This window comes from Varanus komodoensis, unplaced genomic scaffold (assembly GCF_004798865.1).
Source record: "Varanus komodoensis strain SLA01 unplaced genomic scaffold, ASM479886v1 scaffold71, whole genome shotgun sequence".
In the NCBI taxonomy this organism is placed as follows: domain Eukaryota; kingdom Metazoa; phylum Chordata; class Lepidosauria; order Squamata; family Varanidae; genus Varanus; species Varanus komodoensis.
The window spans coordinates 882,008-888,814 of record NW_025336360.1 but is presented as its reverse complement, the minus strand read 5'-3'; positions in this window follow the sequence as shown (position 1 = coordinate 888,814).

The following is a 6,807-nucleotide window of genomic DNA, read 5'->3' as shown; positions in this document are numbered from 1 at the left end:
GTAACTACCTGAGGCACCATGCAAAGTCTATTTATTATAATTATATCCCACTGTTTTTCTTTCCAGGAACTGAAGGTGGCTTACATAATTATCCTCTTTCTCTCAATCTTATCCTCACAACAATGACCCTGTAAGGTGGGCTGGGCTGGGCTGAGACTGTGGCTCAGCATCACCCAGTGATCTCCATGGCTGAGTGGGGATTAGAAGCCAGATCTCCTGAGTCCCAGTCTTGCCCTTTTAACCATCACACAACCCTGGCTCTCGAAGCTCAGATATGGCAGCTTGGAGGTTGCATTTAGCCATGGGCCTTTGCAAAATTTACAAAAGACATAATAGAGTACAAGGCAAATTTGTTAGTAGCAGATGTCAAGACTGATAAAATAGTCATAAAGATAAAATAAAGCCTAGTTTAATCATAATCAACTAGCTCCTCCTTCCAGGCCACCTGCAAGCTAATCTTCATAGCTGCCAAAGCGAACTGAGACGCTCTATAGGATACGTAAGCATCGTTATCTGATAACAGAAAAACAATCTTCTCGGTTTCCGAGTATGTATCAGTGGCAGATAAAATTCCAGCTAAGAATTTATCTCTTGCAGCTCTATATAGTGAACTGGATATCATGTAATGGGGAAGGTTCTCCACCATAGGAAAACCACGAATGCACACACAACGCTCTATAGGAGTGCGAGAATAACAACCTTCCGAAAGGGCTGCTTGCCTGGGTTGAAAATGCAAAGCAGCAAAAGACTCTCTGGGGTCATAATTGGGGAAATTGGCTAAATAGCCAGATCTAGAGGGATCGAAATTGATTAATTTGTGCTTTAGATTGTATTTATTTATTTAAATTGTTCATACCCCTCCCTTTTCAGGGTCTCCTTTAAAATTAAAGAACAATTTAGCAATGGATCTGAAATGTTGATCCATTCCCTAATTGAGTATGAGACCCCCTAAAAGATAATCTGGAATGGAATATCTTGGGAGGATGGTATTGAGAAAATCAGTACCCCTAGAAACTTTGGAATAGTGCAAGTTATCTATTTGGCAACTTGTAGATTTGGAACTCAAAGATTTGTTCTTTTTTCCATATTTTATGACAACCAGAGGTCCTTCTGCCCTAAGAGAGAGAAGCCCCATTTCAGCTCTCATCAGAAGGGCTAGAACTCACCTTAAAATTGATTTTGAATTACCTCCAGCTTAGCCAGGAATCCTTCTTCCAAACCCAGACCTGAGCTCCACATAGGAGATGAGGAACTACCTTTCTTATAAATAATTTCAGTGCCGGGTCAATCAAACTCCAGCCCTTTGCAAAGAAAAAATGCAAAACTGAGCCCGCCGTCCTTCATGTTGAGGATTCAATGGTTGCAAGGTGAGTTTTCCAATTCAGAGTCGCTGTGAAAGTTACACCAAGATCTTTCAAGCAGCTGCATCGTTTGCCTGTATTGCCAAGGATATTCCAGTCAGATATTTTGGGCATTCGCTTGAAGAACATTACCTTGTGTAGTTTAAATTGAGAGTGTCTTCATCACCGTATTGTAAATGTCTTCTCAGGTCAATTTTAGTTGCAGAAATGGAAACCATATGGGCATTTTTCATGTACAGGGTCATGGACGTGGGCAATTGGGAAATGCAGCCTATCGGTGGGACATTGCAGTAGGTGGGAACTGTGGCCTGGACTACCTGTGAAGGCCCCTCCCAGACTCCGAGCCTCCGGTGCCCCCGGGTGGTTTTGCTCTGCATCTGAGTACGTGTTGGCAGATGTGCCTTGGCAGCCGGCCTCTTGCGAAGTCAGCAGCTTGCCAAAGAGCATCAATGCGCCATTGGGGCTGTCCTGATGGGAAAACCCTTCCCTGCTGATGGTGCACCTTTCCCAACTTGCCACGGACAAGAGAACATGTGGGCTCTGCTTTCAGGGAGGTGCCAAGCGGGCTGAGACCAGGGGGCTTCCCCTCATGGCAAACGATTCAAGACTTCAGAGAAAAGAGGCATATTGTTTGCACTGGTCCAACAAAGCTCTCCCCAACCACAACGAGGCGGGTTGCCCCGGCTCCTTCCCACCCTGCTCCATGGCCAGGCCAGGCCATGATCATTTCCATGGCAACTGGATAGACGGCAGCATTCTAACCTGCTCCTCATTCCACCTTCACTGTGCTTGCCACCTGGCTTCCTGACAAAGGAGGGGATCCATACGGTTCCTTATCCATTGCAGCTTTTATCTCGAGCTTCCTAGGAGCCATCCATGGTGCTGAAAAGCCCCGCTCTGCCCCCCCAGAGATTCAGCACTCTGACACACCATGGGGGGTTCCCAGGAAACAGGTGCACTGTGGAATGAGAGGTTGGCAGATGGAACATGTTGCACAAACTTTTGGCAGAAGTCTTTGGCTTTTAATCTGCCTTCCTGCTAGTTTCCCGGCTTGTGTAACTCCGCTGAACCTTGAGACGTTTGAAAGATATTTAGTACATTCGCAGCCTGGACCTGCGTTCCCAGTTCGAATGACCTCCATGCCCAATTATAAGGCAGGCAGTGCTGGGCCAGCCCCTCTAGTGTGAAATAGACCACATGGTGGGCATGTCATGAGCGGAGCCGGCTGGAGCCGGGGGTCAGACTAGATGGCCCAGGAAGCCCCTTCTGACTCGCCCTGCTTCTCTGTTTCGATATGGCTTAATGTTGCATCTCCTTTCGTGCTGTTTCATTCCCTTGCTCCCTTTTGCTCCGGCTCACCAACCACATGTGTGTCTGGCTAAGAGGAGCCTCAAGAACTGCTTGCTTGCTTTCCTGGTCTGGAATCGCCTTGCTATGGGATGGGCTGGGGCTGGTGTTTTGTTTCTCTCCATGAGGGTTTTCTATCCAGCCTGGCTTCGGATTTCTCGGGACTGCTGTCCTTCCAGGACAAGGCGTCTCCCTTGGAGTCTGGAATGGTCGCGTGGGGAGGAAAGGCAGTTGAACTGCATCTGCCACCCAACTGTACGATCTCCATTGGACCCGCCTGCTTTGAAACACACGATCAGATGCCTCCACACACGCTGAGCTCAAGCGTACGGATGAATCTGCCCTCTTCACATAGACCGTTTATCAAACACGATCCTTATCCTTTGGGGTGAGAAAAAGCCCATCCCGTCATGCCTGGCATCCCTCAGGCAGCCATGCTGGTTGAGCAACGTGGGAGTGGATGGGGATGCGGTGGCCACCATTCCTGGAACGCACCCCGGAGCCACGCTGATCTGGACTCCGAGTCGGAGGACGACGGGGAGGAGGCGGAGGGGGCTTGGGAGTGTGGCACTCCGGGCGCTGGCATGTAAGGAGTGCCACTTATCCCCGGCCACTCTCCCCCCCCCTCACATGAGCAGGTAGGCTCTGAGAATGGCCAGGGTGCACTGGGAGCAAGGAGAGGAGCGCTGGGAGTCGAGGAGCCCTGTGACCCCGGGGCCTGGTGCCAGGAAAGGAGGAAACGCCGATTAGAGGAGAGGTGGGTAGAAAGGAGGTGGCTCACTTCCGGATGGGCCCTTTGGAAGGGACTGGGCCCAGACCTACTGAAACGGAAGGCATCTGGAAATAGTTGTTTAGAATGGGTTCTTTAAAAAATTATAAGAACACAGTTGCAAAATACATCACACAATGAAAAGAAACACACGAAACACAAAGAACCCTGTATGAACAAGACAAGACACTCAGTGCCCGGGGACCAGGGCTTTATAATATTTTCCCCTTGATTTTAATTCTTCTTCCTCTAACTCTAACTTTCTGCTATTTCAGGAATGCCCTCTTCTATCCAAAATTGCATTGCATCAGCTGAAGGGCTAATACCCTTTCCTTTTATTAGTACATATTCAATAAACAGACCTCATATATCATTAAAATAATTCTTTGTCAATCTTTTTTTACCCTAATCCCACACACAAACTTATCATCAACAGCTATATCCCAGACTTCTTTACACCTTTCAATTAATTGAAGATCCCGTTTCGCCTTCCAATTCTTTGCTATTATCAGTTTTGACTGATGGAATGGGTTCAACAAGGCACTCAGTGCATGCTCAGAGATAGATTCTGTGGAGGTTGTGTTTATTGAGTATCTTTGATGAATAAAGAGCTTTTGCAAAGACTTGGTCTGTTGCCTTGAACCTGCAGAGGGAGGAAAACTTGGCATATGGAAGGAGTTGTAAATTTTTTTTCAGTCTAAACATGTTCAGAGTAACAGCACAAACCAATGTGGTAACCTGGAACTTCCTGGACGTGCAAGGTTAGAAACATGGAAACAGAGCAAGGAAGGCAGAGTGAGTCAGAAGGGGCCTCCCGGGCCATCTAGTCTGACCCCCGGCTTCAGCTGGCTCCACTCACAACATGCCCACCATGTGCATGTCCAGCCTATCCTTGAACACCCACACCAATGGGGCCTCAACGACCTCCCATGGGAGCCCATTCCATACCCTCGGGGTCCTGACTGTCAGGAAGGGCTTCCTGACACTCAAATGGAACCTTGGCTCCCTGAGCTTTGCTCCCTTGGAGCGCGTCCTGCCTTCCTCTGCAGGGGAGAACAGGTCTCTGCCCACCTCCGTGTGACACCCCCTCACATACCTGTATGTTGCCAACAGATCCCCTCTGAGTCTCCTCTTCTCCAGGCTGAAGAGACCCAGTTCCCTCAGCCTCGCCTCAGCCTACGGCATCCCCTGCAAACCGGCCACCAACCTTGTGGCCCTGCGCTGCACTGACTCCAACCTGGCTACATCCTTCCTGTAATAAAGGGCATTCCCATAAGAAGGGAAAGGAATGCAGGGGCAACGGCCATGTCTGTACATTTCCCATCCTGGGAAAGACGGGGAAGAGGGCAAGTGCCCTGGATGTCAAGGAGGGCGTGTGTTGAGTGTTATGCTGAAGTGTGTCTCCTCCCCCTCACCCATCACCTGGAAAGGTCCTCGTACCTCCAGCTCCAGAGGTCCTTCCAACCTCAGGTGGAAGGCAGGTGGAGTCCCTGGTGTGAGACAGGGGCAGGTGAGGGCCAATGGCCCAGAGCACTTTGAGCAAGCCCCCTTGTGGGCCAAGGGAGGGCACTTGGAGGCCCCCTGGAGTGCATTTCTGCAGCTGGAGCTGAGAATCAGCCTTTCCTTTGGGCATCCACGAAAACTGTCCCTCTTCAAGACACACCACTCCCGTTATGCATTCTCACACTCTAGTCAACGAATTTGGAAAAATGTGCAAGCAAGTGGACACTTTTCCTTTGAAATGTGATCTTTCCCTGTTGGATGTCAAGGAAGACAACCTGCATCCAGATCGTGCCAGCGTCTGGACGCGTGCAAACCTGCCTTGGACAACAGGAAACAACGCAGATGCAGCGTGCCCCGAGAGCCCTCATGCTGGTCGTGGCTTTCGGTACCCATGAAGAAGCCCCGGGCCGGGGAGAATTTTCTTGCTCTTTCTGCAGTGCTAATCCTCGGTGCAACAGGCAAGAAATGAAAGGTACCTCGGGTGGATTTTTAGAACTTTTATTTTCACGTTCCTCGAAGGCTTTCTCTTGATTCTGCCTGCACTCGCCTCCATTCCATTTCAGTCCATTAACCTGCAGCATTAGAAGTAAAATGGAGAGAGAGCACTGAGTCCAACTCGTGTGTGTGTGTGTGTTTCCCTTCGGGGAATGCTGGGGCTGAGCTGAGTTCCAACACAGTTTGAGTCTGTGATGTGGAGACAGCTTGCTAAGGGAAGGACAGTTCTGCCAAACCTTGGCTGCTTACAGACCGTGAGTGGCTTGAAATGACATGGGCGTTTTAGTGCCTGTTTCTGAACAAACGGTAGTGTGAGGGATGGAAGAAAGCCTGCATTATTTTTGTATCCAGCACCTCTGCAGGGTGGGGAGGTGGAGCTGGGCTCGCAGGGCCTGAGGTTGCCTGCATGGAAAGCTCCTTTGGTCTTTATAGTGCTGAGTTTGGATGCCAGTTTTCCCAGAGCCCTTAGCAAGATGCCCACAGTGGGCCTCCTCTTGCCCCCTCGTGCTGCAGCCTGTTGGTATATGGGAAGAAGAAGTCAAAGAAACTGCTGGGTCTTCTCCTTGCTTGCACACACATGGGCAAGGAAACAGAAACAGAGACAGAGCGAGTCAGAAGGTGCCTCCCAGGCCATCTAGTCTGACCCCCGGCTCCAGCCAGCTCCACTCACGACATGCCCACCATGTGCATGTCCAGCCTATCCTTGAACACCCGCACCGATGGGGCCTCAACCAGCTCCCGTGGAAGCCCACTCCACACCTAGGGACAGGGGACTGAAGACTGGCAGGGCATCCCATCATCCTAGGCTGGGCAGTGCCCAGCAAAAAGGAAAGAATGGATGGCTTTATTGAAATCAGAATAACCTGCAGCTACCTGTGGTTCTGCCTCTAATGTGTGGTGTGGTAGCTGGACTGGGACCTGGGAGAGCCGGGCTGTCGCCCCATTGGCCATGAAGCTCGCTGGGTGTCTTTGGGTCAGGAATGCTTCTCAGCCTAACCCGAGAGCCAGTGTGGTGCCGTGGTTAAGAGCGCAGGGCTAGGACTCAGGCGATCTGGCCCTGCTCCACCATGGAGCCAAGTGGGTGACTTTGGACCAGTCACAGACTCTTGGCCCAACCTACCTCGCAGGGTTGTTGTTATGGGGATAAAACAGAGCAGTGGAAGGAGAATGATGTCAGCTGCTTTGAGTGCTTTTAAAAAAGATAAAAGGAGGACCATAAATCTAATAAGTAAACAAATGGCCTACCTTGCAGGATTGTTGTGAGGATAAAATAAACGGGGGGGGGGGAAGGATTGTGTGCACCACCTTGGGTTCCTGTAGGAGGAATTTAGG